We start from the raw sequence: 15,969 nt of genomic DNA on the forward strand, positions 1-15,969 counted from the left end.
GAAGGTTAAATATTTGTCTTTGTTAGCTCGAAAACTTACCAACTGGAAAGCAACTGGTTAGCTAGCCCATATGCTAGCACATAAGAATGTAAACATACAGGTTGTTTCTAGAAACTAATCAATGGAAAATGAGCCTGTTTGTGTGACAAAGTTGCTGTGGAGAAAGAAGTTAAGGGAAAAAGCTTCTAACTTTCTGCCCAGGCAAATATGGTCACAATGAGGAGGTACTGATGAGCCTATCTTAGTCCTGAGCTATGAATCTACAAGTGGATTGACTTACACAAAGTCTACGCCCTATTGATAACCTTGCCAGCGAAACCCATCTGTAGAATCTTTGCTGAGTGTTAGTCCATACCCCTCATCTAACTGCGTGAGGAATAAATGTGTTATCCCAATCTGTCACTCATTAGATTTCACCCAAGACAGCAAAAGAGTCTAAAAGAGTGCTATAATTTATCTATTATTATAAAAATACACTGAAATCATTCTTAGTTTCATTCATAAATTTTGGGTGTTAACATTTGTGAAGGACAATTTTATGATGCGCTTTTTCATTCATTTCTTCACTGCCTTCTTAACTCCTTCGACATACCTGTGAGTCTCAAGGATCCTATAAGCAAAAATCTACCTCAAACATTCTCCCTTTCCATCTTTTCCCCAGTTTGGGAGGCTTGGCTCTGCTTTCCAGTTCTGGCATAGCTCCTACCCTTTGGAATATTTGATAGATTATTGTCCGTTTCCTAACTCAAATTTCAGCACTTCCTGAAAATTTTGGCTGGGACGCACTTTCTGGTATTTGTTACTCTTATTGTTCTCAATGTGGTTCTTTTCTTCCCAATAACCACCCCGCCATATACCCAACCAGTTCCATATATGCAGAACCCAAAGCTAATCACCTGTGGGGGGCAGGAACCCCAAGGCCCCAGGTGACTTAAACAAAGCAGGGTTTGGCTACTACAGATGTCACAGGACACGTGATATTTCATTCTCCTGCTAGTGTCTGTTGAAATCTCAGGAGTGAAAGGGACTTGAAAGCTCATCCTTGCCTCCGCCTCTGATTACACCAAAATATTAGCCATTAAGGAAAGATTAGCATTCCATGGCATCCTCGGAGATCTCTGAAGTGGAGTCCACTGGCTCCCTTAGTAATGCATTCCAGAGGCTCATCCATCGCACTCAGATTTTCCTCATGCTGAACCTAAATCCTGCTGGAAGCAATTTAAACCATTCCCCTTTGGCCTGTCTTTGTGTGGAAAAAGAGGAAAGCGCTTTGCCACTGCCCTTGCAGGGTCCCTTCTCAGATTCCTAGGCCCCCACAGGCACTACATTTACTGATTAAAATAAGAGCAAGCAGATACTGGCAAGGCAGGAGAAGGAGAGAGGTCACAAGAAACACTCGCCTTCTTCTCTCTGGTCGACTTTTCAGAAGCAGCACCAAGGGCTCTAGGCCCCGGGTTTAACCCCGGCTCTCGCTTCTCATTTTCCTCGGTTAAGTCTCATTCCCCTTTCACCGCCTTGTGACCTACTTTCATCTCCAGCAAAGTTCTCCCCTTGAAGCCTGCAGATAACGTGTAGCCTGACACCGGAAGCATCGAGCTGTGTGCCCGCTCTGACCTTTTCCTCCTTCCCCTAAGTAACCTGAAGGAAGGAATACAGACAATCAGATTTTTTGCTGGTCAAACCTGCTTTTCTCTCCTGACAAAAGGACACTAGGAGACAAAGTATATTCTTCCACCCAAGACGGTAAATAAAAGAAAGAATGTTGTGGGTGTTTAGGACGTTGGGAATATTTCATGTTTGTAATTGTGCATTCTGAGCTAAGTAAGAGCCACCACAAAAGACCAGTCTTTGGAAATGGAGGGGGTTTGTGGTTGTATGCTGGGGCTTGTCAGCCAGTCAGGCTTCTGTTTCCATTTTTCCCATTAGACCTCAAGTTCTAGATGGGCTCCCAAGGTCCTGGGGCATCTGACCAGGAAGCTGCCAACACTTCCCCGGATGAGTGCTGGAATGTAGATTGGCTGGCCACGTTTATTTGCAAGGTGTTTATAAAGCTTCTTGATTCTTTTTTTCCACCTGGTTTGCTTCCTGAATCCAAAGGCCTATGGACTGCAGCGTGCCACCAGGAACAAAGAAATGGAATTAACACCCTACTCTTTTCCTTGGGAGCTTCTTTTGTGTAACTTCTTATTTTTAAATTTCTCTTGTTCTCTTCACTTTTGTTTCCTTTTTCTCTTTTTTGCCCCTTCTGGTGTCTCTGTTTACACAGTTTAGAGATTGGGAAGATTTTGGTAGTTTTCCAGCTGCTTATGCACAAGTGTAATTGAGTCATTTATTTTTAGTGATGTCAAGACTTTGAGAACAGAAATAAAAGAAACATCGCACACTGACTAACTAAAATGTAAGAGTTCTCATTTGGAGGATGAAGATGCAGTGGATGTGATTATTTTCAAAGTGGAGCCTCTTCACTCCTCATTTCAAAACCAGATTTGGAACATAATTTGTTTTATTTTCAGCTGGTGGGGCCTCTAGTCTCAAGCAATGTTATTCTGTGCCCTTCCAGGCTTGATGGATGACTGGCAGGTCCTTCATGGAGAAAGCCTCATTTTCTTCCCCTTTAAGCAAGAAAGTCCTACTTGGATTATTTCCTGGATGGAAAAGATAAGGCTTGAATTAAAGACCTGTGGGACATGCTGTGATCTTCCTAGGAAAAGTGACGGGGATATCAGCTATCATTTAAATCAAAACAATTAAATAGATGTAACATGTTTGATAACCAGCATATTCCAACTATATCAAGTTACTTTTTTTCTACGCACCCACCTTTATTTTGGATCTAAATCAAAGCTGGAATTGAAGAAATAACAGTTGTTCTTTAAAAGCTATCCCAAAGTTCTAATGATATGACACAGGCATTCTCTACCCTGCTTTGATTCTTTCACTACCTTTTCCACACACCATCTCCCCAGATTGATGACAACTAATAAATTTGCAAAATATAATACAAGATATTGGGAAATAAACTTTTAATGAATAGAAGTTTAAAAAATATCGAGTGCCATAGCAGGAATCTAGAAAACTTAAATAAGGGACCAGAAAAATGAATAACTGTAAGAAAGTGAAAATCAAAATCAACAAACAACTATGAACCAGAGACACTCTATGGGTGGTGGGGGGCAGGGAGGGGAGGAATTGGGGTCAAAATAAGGCGATTGCAATTGTATGGGGAATATAAAAATAAAATTTATTTAAAAAAATAAAATAAAATAATAATAAAAAAATAAAAAATATCAAGTGCATATTTTACTCCAGGCACTGTTACAAATATTGTACGTATAAGAGAGAAGGGGGTTTATAGATAAAGATGAACAAAGATATTTAATAATTTTCCATGATCTGAGGGAGACCAGTTCTGTGCCTGTTTGTGCTTTCTGCACCAGAGAACTCACAGCAATGGAGAAGCAACTGACAAATGGGAGGATCATATGTGAAAGAGATGGCAAAGAAGTATTATCCTTAATATATAAAGAACTTTTGCAAAACTATAAGAAGCCATAGCTTAATAGAAAAATGAGCAAAGGACAAGAACAAACAATTCATTCAAAGAAACCTACAAATGGTTTAGAAATTATTTTAAAAATTTAAATCATATTAAAGTCAAAGAAATGTAAGTTCAAACAATGATATATCTTTACTTTCTATTAGAGGAATTAAGATAATAAGGTAAAACTACTCTTCGATGTTAACAGTTGTGTGAGGAGGCAGCCACATTGTGGGTGTGAAATATAAATTGTTGCAACATTTATGAAAAACAAACATTCAGTATTAAACAGAGTCTTTAAAATAAGTTTAGCAGTTTCACTTCTGATATTTATTATAAGTAAATAAAAGGCAATACAACCATTCCTGTAGAAACATATCCACTTTAGCATTATTTAAAATAATGCCTTATCTTCATTATAGAGTATCAAATGACCACTAAAAATCATACTTTTAAAGGCAATTAATAGAAATGCAAAATGCCCAAAATTTTTTTTAAGATTTATTTATTTATTTATACAAGCACTGGGTACAGTCAGAAGTGCGGGAGGGTGAGAGAACTCACCAGAGCCAGAGCGGAGAGCAGAACAGGCAGAAGGACCGAAGTACACTGCTGAGAGGAGCAGCGGGCGGCAGGAGAGGTCTGCATGCCATGCGGGACCCTCCTCCGGTAGCCGGGGAGCAGCCGGGGATCGAACCGGCGCTGCAGAGGCTGAGGGCAGTTTCGTAACCCAGCGTTCAACCTCTGCGGCCACCGGGGAGGCCCCCACAATTTATTATTATATAAAAGGGAGTTTTCATAACAGTCTGCGCAGCTAGACTGTACCATTATGAAAAGCTTATTCTATATAAAGAAACACAGGCCACCCAGGAAGTTAGTGTTACTTCTAATGATGAGTCAATATAGGAAAATGTAGTTATACAAACATATATAATGCATAAACCTCTTGCAAATTATATATTTTTTTAAAGATTTATTATTTTATTTACACAAGCACTGGGTACAGTCAGAAGCACGGGAGGGTGAGAGAATTCACCAGAGCCAGAGAGGGGAGCAGAGCAGGCAGACTGACAAAGTACACCGCTGAGGGGAGCAGCGGGCAGCAGGAGAGGTCTGCGCACCATGTGGTACCCTCACCCAGGGGCAGGGGATTGAACTGGCGCTGCAGAGGCTGCGGGCAGGCTCACAACCCAGTGCTCAGCCACTGCGCCACCAGGAAGGCCTACAAATTATATTTGATCGTTGACTTTTAGCATTGAGTCCTGACAGACAAGACCTAAAGAGAAAAAAGGAAACTATATATGTTACTCTTCTCTAGAATTGATACAAATTTATCTTTCCCAAGCTTTTGTTGTCCTGTTTTTCAACTCAAAGAGCATCTTGTTGACTAAGAAGCCTGTACTTTTTTTCTGTGAAAGACACAGATACTTTTTTCAAATGCACAGCCTTGTAGGGGCCAACTAAAAAAGTAAACACAGAGGAAATAAGAGTAAATAACTCAGAAAAAGAAACTTTTTTTCAGGGAAGTTAGAGAGTAAGTTTTTTCCCTAGAATACCTAACCTCTTAAACCAGGGATAGACCTTAGAGAACCCTGAGGAACACTCTTGGATCAAAAGAACATTTTCTCCCCAAAGTCATTTGGAGTAGACAACGTTAATAATGCAATAAACAACATTACCGGCATGCAACAACTCCAAGTTTAATAGAAGAGAAATTACAGGACCTTGGACCTTAGAGAATTATCTAATAAAAAAAAGTTCCTCCATAATATAGAATTAGCCTCAGATTAAAGCAAAGATGTGATTTAAAGGGATTTGTGCCAATCCCTCTCCCTATAAAAATATTTATAAGTCTGACTACAAAGATCAAAAAATGATAATATTTCAAACTTAAAGCACCTCGGAGTTTCTATCCTTCAGAGGCAATTATCTTTTGAGGAGTCATAAATATTTTTGGAAATCTAACGAAATTCATGGAGTCTTTGCTCAGAAATATACACGTGTGCCAAGGTTTTCATGAAATTAAAGAGCTTCAGAACTGCGCTTACATTCCTCCATAATTCCCTAGGATAAGGACACCTAAGCTAGTTCAACCTTGTTTTTCTGAGAGCATTTAAGAACAAAATGTAGCATTCTGCTTAATTGAACAATATTTCTTATTTTTCAAAATTATACGCTCCATGTGAGTGGAGTCACTTGCCCAAGAGCAGAAGGTAAATGAAACAACAGATCCAGGCTAGAAATCAGGTTTTCTAACTCCTGGGACTGCCTTCTTTTCCCATACCCTTCGTTCATTTAGAGGTAAAAACCTCCCTAGTTCCTCATCATCCTGGCTAAAAGAGACACCTATGTAACACATCTATATCTTGCATACCCTAGGGAGGATGAGGTATTACCTGGGAATACAACACTGAGAAAATACTGGGAATAAAGTGACATGCAGAGGAGTGTGCCACATCATCAACACCATGGTTTTTCAGTGAGCTGGAGTTCATGATAGCAAATACTCATTTTAGACAGTTTTTCTTTAATACACCTTGGATGATCTTCTCATTATAATCAATGCAAACCTGATGCCTTGCTCTGATTTTGGAAGCAGCAACAAATCAGAGTCTTCCAGCAACCCGAGTAATAAGACTAATGATAATGCCAAGCCTGAAAATAGGAGAGGCGGGCATAAACAACAATGCCAGAGCCCTGCAACTTATCCTCATGATAGTAAGTAATCATTATTTCTTTTATTTCCCAGGAGGAATCTGTGACTCATGAGTAAGGGAGAATTGTAGGATTCTTTGGTGTCTGTGAAAAACAGACAGAATATTTAGACGTCTCTTGTTATAACCAAACTGAATTAAATATTGCTGTCCTTTGACAGCATGGTTATGCCTATACACTGGTTTTGGCTGGAAAAACCCTCTTAGGTACCCCATTATTGGACTCTTAGTCATTCTCCTAAGTCTGTTTCACATCTCACCTTACCCAGACAGACCTCCCTGATTGTCCCAGCCCACATTCATCTTGTCCTTCTTAACACCTCCTACAGCACTTTTATGTAGGACATAATTCAGCAACACTTACTTATGTACTGCCTAATAGATCTAACTGCTTCGTGAACCATGTTTCTCCTTCCAGATTCTAAGTTATTCAAGGCAGGAATCATGTTTCTCCTGCTGCTTCCTACTGAGTACACCACAGGTATTCAAAAATTGTTTGTTGATTGACTGATTAAAATGAGAAAATAGCCAACCTTCCACCTGAATCCAGTCTGGCTGCATTCTGCTCAGAACAAGCTTTCCTACCTAATAAACTTCTGCTGTTGCTTCAAGATCTAATGCCAACTCTCCGGTAAGCCCCAAATACAGAAGAGTTCTCAGAACTCCTGGTCAAAGCAAATAGCATCATATTTCTGTGAAGATAACTAGAGAGACCTCAGCAATCTCTGTCCCAAGAGGATTGTTTTAACCCAAAACTTCAAATGGTTTATAATATTATCCTACTGCCCTCTTTACTCAATATCTAAGAAATCAGTAGAAATTCAAGAATAATGAGTTGAGAGCAATTTCAAACACATTTTAGTCAATAGTCATTCAAAATAAAAAAATATAAATATATGAGCTGTGATGGAATAAGGTCTAAAATATAATTTGACATGGAAAATTAATCAAGTTGTGTAGAAACATTGATTCCACTTGGATAAGTATGTGTATATGAATGCACAGGTACATGCACACATTTGCATTATATATGCATAGAAATCAGATGGGAGATTTGTGGGGTGGGGTGGGGGGAAGCCTGTCAATCACAGTTCTCTCTGGGAGAGGCATATGGAGCCTGGAAAAAGTGGCGAACCAGAATTTGAACATTTCACTTCAGACAATTTGCTAGTGATTTTAGATTTTGCAGTAAGCATTGCTTTGATTATGCATATCAGCATTTAAAATTTTTCCTGGAAGTTACCAGCCCAAGTCTTCAATAAGGTGACTCATTTCCTTCTCACGGCTCCAGCATGTGTCCTGAACCCCCGCCTTGCACATGACCAAGGCCTCCTCTCTGGTCTATTCAGCCAGTGCTCTCTTCTGTCTTTGGAATGTCTGACCACCCCTCTCTTATTTCAGCAAATCCCTATTGTCCCTCAAAAGTCACCCCAAATCCTCAAGACACTTACTTTGGGGTCACTATGAGTAAGACCTCATTTCTGCCCTCAAGGAGTTAGTGGAAAAGGCATACAAATAAGCTGATAGCACAATGCAGAGTAGTGGGTGGGGTCACAACTGTGTATAAGAAGCTAGAGAGTCACAGGGTAGGGGATCCAAGTATTTACAAGAAGCCATCTCTTTCCTCATGGGGACATAGCTGGGTATCTTCTCCCAGGTCTTGTAATCCATAGATCCTGGGAAGAAGAAAGGCAGGAGAGGAAGAAACAGGGAAAGGTTCAAGGAAACAGGACAAGAGCAGTTGCAGAAGGAGACACATGTTTATGCTTCCCATAAACATGCTTGCCTAACCAAATGCCTTTCTCCTTGTGCATCATTCATAGTCCTCAGAAATACGCAAAAGCCTAGAAGATAACATGAAAACCTGGTCCTGATTGTCTATTTAGTCTCCAGGACAGAATAAGGAAAAGAATAGTTCACCAGCATACTGATCCTAGTCAGTGATCTGAAAATGATCTAGGATCCTTGTAAAGACCGTGGACAGGGTTGATCACCCCAAAGTGAGTACATGTCAAGATATTATTACCAGTCTTTTATATTAGGTAGTTTATATCAGATTGTTTTCAATTTTCTGCATTTATAAGTAATTTGGGGATGAATATTTTTATTGTTGCATTTTTATACAATTTTGACCATTTTTTAGAAAAGATCTTTGAACAGAATTACCAATTTAAAGAATATATTCTTTTTTTAAGAACCTGAATCCAGATAGCAAATCTGCTTCCCAAAATAGTGGCAACAAATTATATCTCATTGGGAATGTTTGAAAGGCTTTTTCAATCACATTTCCCCCAGAATTTTATACTTTCTAAAACTCCATTATTTTGTTAGAAGAAAAAAAGTAAGTTAATTTTTTTTTAACTTCCATTTTTGGAAGACCAGTGAGATTGAATATACTTGATAAGTATATTAATCAACTATGTTAATTGAGATTGCATGTATAAAACTAGAAGTTCCCTCCACATACCTATTAGTACCTACTCTAGGCTAAAGCTATGACCGTACATTAGGGAAACAATAACTTCTTTAAAAATGATGCTGGTAAAATTGGAAAGCCACACATAAAACTATGAAGTTGGGTTCCTTGCTAACCCTATCCACAAAAGTAAATTCCAAATGGATTAAAATTTAAATATAACACCTGCAGCAATAAAATATATAAGGAAAACATTGGTAATAGTTTCCATAAAATCAACAACATAGATGTTTTGGTGACTCAAACACTATGGCAAAGTAAATAAACAATTGGAGTTAACAAGTTAAAAAGCCATTAAACAATGAAAGAAAATACAGGATTAAAAACACACCTTATTGAATAAGAGAAAATATTCACATAAGTGATAATGGGTTAGTATCCAAGATATATAAAAAAACTCACACAATTCACCAATAAAGAACCCAGTTAATAAGTGGGCAGCAGATATAACAATCAGTTCACCAAGAAGATATCCAGAAGGCCAATAGACATGTGAAAATTGTTTCCTTCATTTCTTGCAATAAGAGAGATACAGCTTAAAACCACGAGATACTCTCTCATGATCATGAAGATGGCACATACTAGAAAAGATAGCCAACAACAAAGAATGGAGAAGGTGCAAGAAAGAGAAGCATTCTATTATATTGTCATACTGTTAGTGGGATTGTAAACTGGTGTCACCATTATGGAAAGTAATCTGGATTTACCTTAAAAACTAAAAATGAAAATATTGTATGACTCAATAATCCCACTCCTTGGCGTCTATCCAAGAAATATACATAGGCAGAACTATGAAAAATCTTCAAACTCATTACTAAAAAAAGATCTTTCTTTATTAGGGAACTACCAGGTTTTTATTTTTAATGAATCATAGCCTTACTCTTTTCCCTGCTCCCCCCATCCCTATATTGTCCCCCTTTTCTCTTAACCTCAGAGCCCTCATGGTGTTTGCACTGGTTTTGCAAAATCCCATGTGTTCTACAATGTTCATAGACCATTATTTTTTTTTTTCCATAGACCATTATTAACAACAGCTAGGACATGAGCAGCCTAAATATCCATCAACAGATGATTCCATCAATAGGTGATTGGATTGTGAAGATGGGTACTTCCACACTATGGAATATTACTCAGCTATAAGAAAGGGTGAAATGCAGGCATTTTCAACAAAATGGAAGGAATGTGAGAGAATTATATGCACTAAAGCAAATTATATGCAATAAAGCAAATCAGAGATATAAAGCAAATACTGGAATTTTACATGGCACATGATTTGATGACATAAAATACTGAAAAAAAAAAACAAGTGAACATCAGCAAACACCATGAGGGCTCTGAGGTTAAGAGAAAAGGGGGACAATATAGGGATGGGGGGAGCAGGGAAAAGAGTAAGGCTATGATTCATTAAAAATAAAAACCTGGTAGTTCCCTAATAAAGAAAGATCTTTTTTTAGTAATGAGTTTGAAGATTTTTCATAGTTCTGCCTATGTATATTTCTTCCTAGAATTTTAATTTTATTTCTTTTTCCCATTTCGCTATATTAAAGTTTCCTTTTAGTGAGTTGCATGAACTCTTTGTACATTGTAAAGTATATTAACCCTCTGTTTGGGAGAATTGTTTGTGTTTTGAAGGATTGTTGTCACTGATGGTGCAATGCTATATGAAAACATTATGCTTTATAAATATGATTCCATATTTTTGTTTCACTGATAAGAATATAAAGGTTTAAAATTCAGTATATGCTTTCTCTTTTTATAGGTAAGATTTAAATACAGTTGAATGCATGAATCTTAAGCATATATCTTCTGGTGAAGATGCATACAGATGTGACACAAACCCTTATTAAGATGTAAAATATTGTCATCACTCCAGAAAGTTTGCTTATGCCCTTTCCATTCAATTCTGCCCTTCTCCAACCTACCCCCAGAGGAAATCTCTGTTCCACTTTTTTCCACCCAGATTAATTTTGTTGGTTTCAGAGCTTCCTATAAATGGAACCAGATAATATGCACTTTTTAAAAGCCTGGTTTCTTTCACTCCTTAAAATACTTGTGAGATCCATCTTAATTGGTTATGTCAATAATCTGTCCCTTGTTATTGTGGTGTCATTTGTTCATCCCCCTATTGATGGGTATTTGAGCTAGTTTCAGTTTTTGTTATTATGAATAAAACTACTTTATTTGAAAACTAATTACTGTAAATAATTACAAGTAATTTTGTGAACAAATGCTTATTTCCTCTTGGGCATTCGACCTAAGATGGAATTGCTGAATCATAAGATAGGTATATGTGTAGATTAATAAGTAATGCCAGATATTTTTCCAAAGTGGTTGTACCCATACATGTTTATAGGAGAAAGCATGGAGAGCAAGCCTTTCAAATGTTAATGGAAATAACCTTAGCACAATGGGCTACAAATAATTTTCAATTTGCTCTTCCTATTTTTCTGCCTGTTTTCTAGTTTGCAGATTCATGTATGAATTATTTTAAAATAATATAAATTGTCTTTTTTAAAAAGGAAAAAAATCAGTAGACCATCTTAATCAAAATTCTCTTCTATTTATAAAGGTCAAGAGAGACAAAGAACTCATCATGAACCCAGATGTCCAGAGGAGAAAAATGTCTTCTTGTGACACTTTGGAAAAGCAAGAAGTTAAATGGTAAGGTCTACTCACAAGTCACAGACCTGTTTATGAAAGTCTTTTCTTGAATACTTGAGTTTGTGATTTGGTACATGGACTTCCCTGTTTGCAGAGCACTTAACAATGTGTCCTCATTTATGTTGTGTTGCAATGCATTTTGCCTAGACCACAAGCACTATGTTATATAATTTTGAGGCAAGAGCGTAATAGGTGCTCAATGTGTTTATGGGAAGAACCAGAACTTCATGAGAAGTGCATTTGACATGGTGGCCATGTAAAAACACAACCATATTATTAATACCAATAATGGGGGTATTAAAGATACACTGGAATATTTGTGCAATGCATGAAAAATCCCCAGTTACACATTGCATTGGAATGCAACTCCCCACTGTAAGCACATAGATGGCCACTTAAACTTGAGGAACTACTTGGAAGCCATTCTCAATGTGATTCTTCATTAGCTTCAAACAGAAACTCAGATTACAATGAATAACTCAACTAACAGTGCCAAAAATCTTTAAGTAGAATATAACATTTATCAAGTTAAAAAAATTCTCTACTTCTAGAATAGTTACTGTATGCATCAGCTCTCTTCACAGGAGAGTTTGTATGTACTATCTCATTTATTCTTCACAAAAACTTTGCTAAGTAGGCATTAGAATATCCATTTCATAAGGTGGAAGCTATAAAATGAAGTAATCATTTGCCCAATCCACATTATTTGTAAGAGGCAAGTAAGGTCTGAGTTCAGGTCTAATAAAGTCAAATCGCACAAGACAGATGCAGCTCCGAGGAGTTCTAATCAATGCAATTTTAGAATCTAAACACCTAAATAGCTCAAGTTGCAGCTTACAGAAGAAACACCCTTTGGGATGTTGAGAATGAAGCATTAACTAGTTACTAGATGGGAAAGATGTTCAACTTGCCTACCTGTCTTGTTGCAAAGGGGCGCCAAGTCAATGAAACTGTAACCCATAGAAAGTCAACATTTTCTACAAGACTACCCTAGAGAAAGTTGTCCCTGAGCACAAATAGGGATTCCAAGGCTTAGTTCTAAGTAAAATGCTGTAGAATTGAAAGTTGTTAAACAGAAATAATTCGGCCATAGGAAAGCAGACTCCAGAGCCAGAAACTTAGCTTTGCTTCTTACTAACAGTATGTCAAGGACAAACACCTTAACCTCTCTGTAGCTTAGCTTCTTCATCTGTAAAAATAGAATAATAATTGTAATTACTACATATAGTTTCTATGAAGATTAAGAGTGTAATTCCATGTAAATGAGTGAGTCCATGCTTAAAACCTCACCCAGTACACAGTAAGCATTTTCAACTAAGGGAAGTTGTTGTTAACGTATTTCTTTAGTGTATGTCATTTACATGTTCAGCACAGTATGACATTACATGTCATTTACACATTACACCACTCATGATAATTAAAGAAAAATAATTTGCTTGAATTTTTCAAAATTGTGGATTGCCAATATATATTTTAACCCATTATATTACATTCAAAAAATACAGGTATTTAAACTAAAGTAACTAAAAAGAATTAATGTAGAGAGTTTCATAGGGGACCATGTTCAAAAGATGGATAAAAATTTGATTATAAATGAAAAGTCCTTTGAAAACTGTATTCTATTAAATAGTGTAAGGATCCCATCATATCACACTGTTTGCTTGGCTAGCCATCACTTAATCTATGAAAAGCAATTTCATAGATTAAAAAAAACACTGAAAAGTGTTTTTAAGATAAATGATGACAATCTTACTCTTACCAGGAAACTCAAATCACCCAGCACTTGTCACATGTATTTCTTGAAGAAAATATACTCTCATTTCAGTCCAGTCCATCTTAGGAAAGTGCTTCTTAGGTTGGGGGAAATCTATTCTCCTTAACACATTTACTCTACCACATTGGTACTCCTTGGAGTCACACTGAATGAATAACTTTACTTTTCTTGCTTTCTAGCTTTCCTTTCTTGTTTGAAAATTTAGAATGGCTGCTGTGTCCTTCCCTGAAGTCTTCTCCCTAGACACACATCCTTAGTTGTTGGACTATGTTTGATTGGCAAGCCTTTAAATTTATCATCTTTCTTGGTTGTTTCCTTCTGTACTTCCTCTTGTTTGATCTTTCCCCTCCGGTCCTGGGTTTACCAGAACTGAGCATGACACTCTAGGTAGAATCTGATCAGAGTAGTAAGTAAGATATTGCCTTGCTTATTCTGGATCTAAGATTAACCTTAGTATTTTGGCAGTTTTTGACTCTTGACAGTTTAGCATCCTTCCCACTTTGGTTTTGTTTTGTTGTTGTTGTTGTTGTTTTCTTTTTGAAGTGGGAGTGAGGCTGTATTAGGGTTCTTCAAAGAAGGTTTTTTTTTTTTTATATCATACATACATGTGTAGAGAGAGAGAGAAAGAGACAGTTGCTATAAGGAGTCAGCTCGCGCAATTATAGAGTCTGAGAGGACCAGGCCCAACTGATGATATGGTTCTCGTTCTAGTATCAGATCAGTTGCCTGATAATCAGGCAAGTTTCTGGTGTAAGTTCCAATCTGAGTCTAAGTCCAAAAGGAGAAGGAAACTAATGTCCTAGATCAAAGACTGTCAAGCAAAGAGAGGAAATTTGCTCTTACTCAGCCTTTCATTGTATTCAGGCTTTCAATGGATCAGATGAGACCCATTCTCAGAGAGGGCAATTTGCTCTACTCAGTCTACTGATTCAACTAATAATATCAACCAGAAGCACCATTACAGACACACCTAGAAATAATGTTAACCAAATAGAGGGGCATCCCATCATCCAGTTAACATTCTGTTGACAATCATAGAGTGCTCGGTGCTAGGTCGGCTGTTATCTTTCCTACCGTCTACCTTCCATATTTACCCCAATACTTTGCAATCTATCCCTATTACTTTTCTTTCAATATTTTCCCCATAGTTTCAGATTTGGAAAATCTCAATTACTGATTCCTTCATCATTATATTGGACATCAATCCCAAATGGCCATGAATAATATTACTTAAGTCTTTTTCTAATATAAAATATTAAAGTGGAAACTACCAAGAAAAGCATCCTAAGGAGTAACAGGTTTTCATTCATCCATTAATCAGTTCTTTTATAGTATAGCAATTGATTGTTATCTATTTTAATTATAGTATCAGTTGCTATAATCTTCATAAAATCATAAAAGCTTGGAAATAAGTCCTTTATTCCAGTCCTTAAAGAAGTACAGACTATCCAGCAAAACTGATATCTAGATATATTACGTCTATAGCATTTCCCTTTTAACCAGTTTTGCAACCTTATTAAAAAGAAGCTAGTCCAGGGCCGCCCTGGTGGCACAAGTGGTTGAGCGCAGCTCTGTGAAGCTGTCTGCAGCCTCTGCAGTGCGGGTTCGATCCCAGCTGGCCAGGGAGATATCCACATGGTGTGGCAGACCTCTCCTGTCTCGCATTGATCCCCTCAGCATTGCTTTCTGTCCATCTGCCTGTTCTGCTCCCCACTCTGTCTCTGGTGAATCCTCTCACCCTCCTGCAATCTGAACTGTACCCCGGGTCTTGTATAAATAAATAAATATATAATAAATAAATAAATAAATAAATAAATAGAAAGAAGCTAGTCCAGCACCATGACCAAGTCTTCAGTGCACCCAATCTGGTCCTTAAGTTTACAGTCTATTCCTTTCATGAACTGTAAGAGAGATTAACCTAGGAACAAACTTTTAGGCCCATAATTCATAAAATTTACCCCCCTTTTCCATGTTTTACCTCTTAATCAAAGAGTAAGTGAATTAATTCATAATTTGTCATCTCACAGTTAAATCCTATAATATAGTATAGTATAGCCCCTGACCACTGACTATTGATCAAGGGATAATAATGCTCTAGGTCTAAGTTAACTTCTCTATCCATATTTTCTAACAAGACCTTTTGTATACTGAATTATACCTTTTGTATACCTTTTGTATACCTTTTGTATACTGAATTACATACGTCTTCTAATATACTTGATATCACTCCCAAATTAAGAAAAAAAAAATAGGAGCAGTGAGCCCAAAGGCAAAGAATTGAACTAAATAATCTTGGTTTCCTTCTTGTGCATGGTTTGGAGTGGAGTTGAAAACACTTGCTTTGGGATGTTTTAAGTTTGCTGCTCCTGCCCTGTGAATGCATCATGATAGACTTACACCTCACTACTATTCCTAAGTATACATTCTGGTTTTCCAGAATAGTAAGATTTGAAGGACATGCTGCATCAACAAATTAGAAAACTAAGTTTCACAAACATATAAAATTTCTTCCATCAGGAAGTTTCTGAAATTACTAGAAACCAAAAATGAAGAGTAAGAAGGAGCTTCGAAATATGACTATAACCAAATTTTATGTGCAGGTTTATGTGCAACTTACTTTTGGGGATAGGCTGGCCAGCTCCCTGACGTGCACTTCTCTTTTGGCTTTATGACTAATCCCTGAGTCTCCTTAACTCTCCTGCCTTTGCTTGATCAAAGGCCCTTGGCACCCTCAGTCATTTCCTTTATTTCTTGGTTGGTTGATTCTCTGACTGGTGGCGTATGCTGCCCTAATTTAGAGTCTAAA

General features: G+C 37.4%; 1 long non-coding RNA gene across 1 annotated transcript in view; it reads right to left on the reverse strand.

The window, feature by feature from the left end:
* Nucleotides 1-1,969: 1,969 nt before the first annotated feature.
* Nucleotides 1,970-15,969, reverse strand: part of LOC119231132 (uncharacterized) — a 76,057-nt gene continuing 62,057 nt past the window's right edge. Inside the window, exon 5 of the long non-coding RNA XR_005121872.2 lies at nucleotides 1,970-2,645. This is a non-coding gene — a long non-coding RNA (uncharacterized LOC119231132). The remainder of the gene's footprint in view (nucleotides 2,646-15,969) is intronic.

The sequence above is a fragment of the Talpa occidentalis genome, unplaced genomic scaffold (assembly GCF_014898055.3).
Source record: "Talpa occidentalis isolate TD23 unplaced genomic scaffold, MPIMG_talOcc4v2.1 talOcc4.7, whole genome shotgun sequence".
Classification (NCBI taxonomy): domain Eukaryota; kingdom Metazoa; phylum Chordata; class Mammalia; order Eulipotyphla; family Talpidae; genus Talpa; species Talpa occidentalis.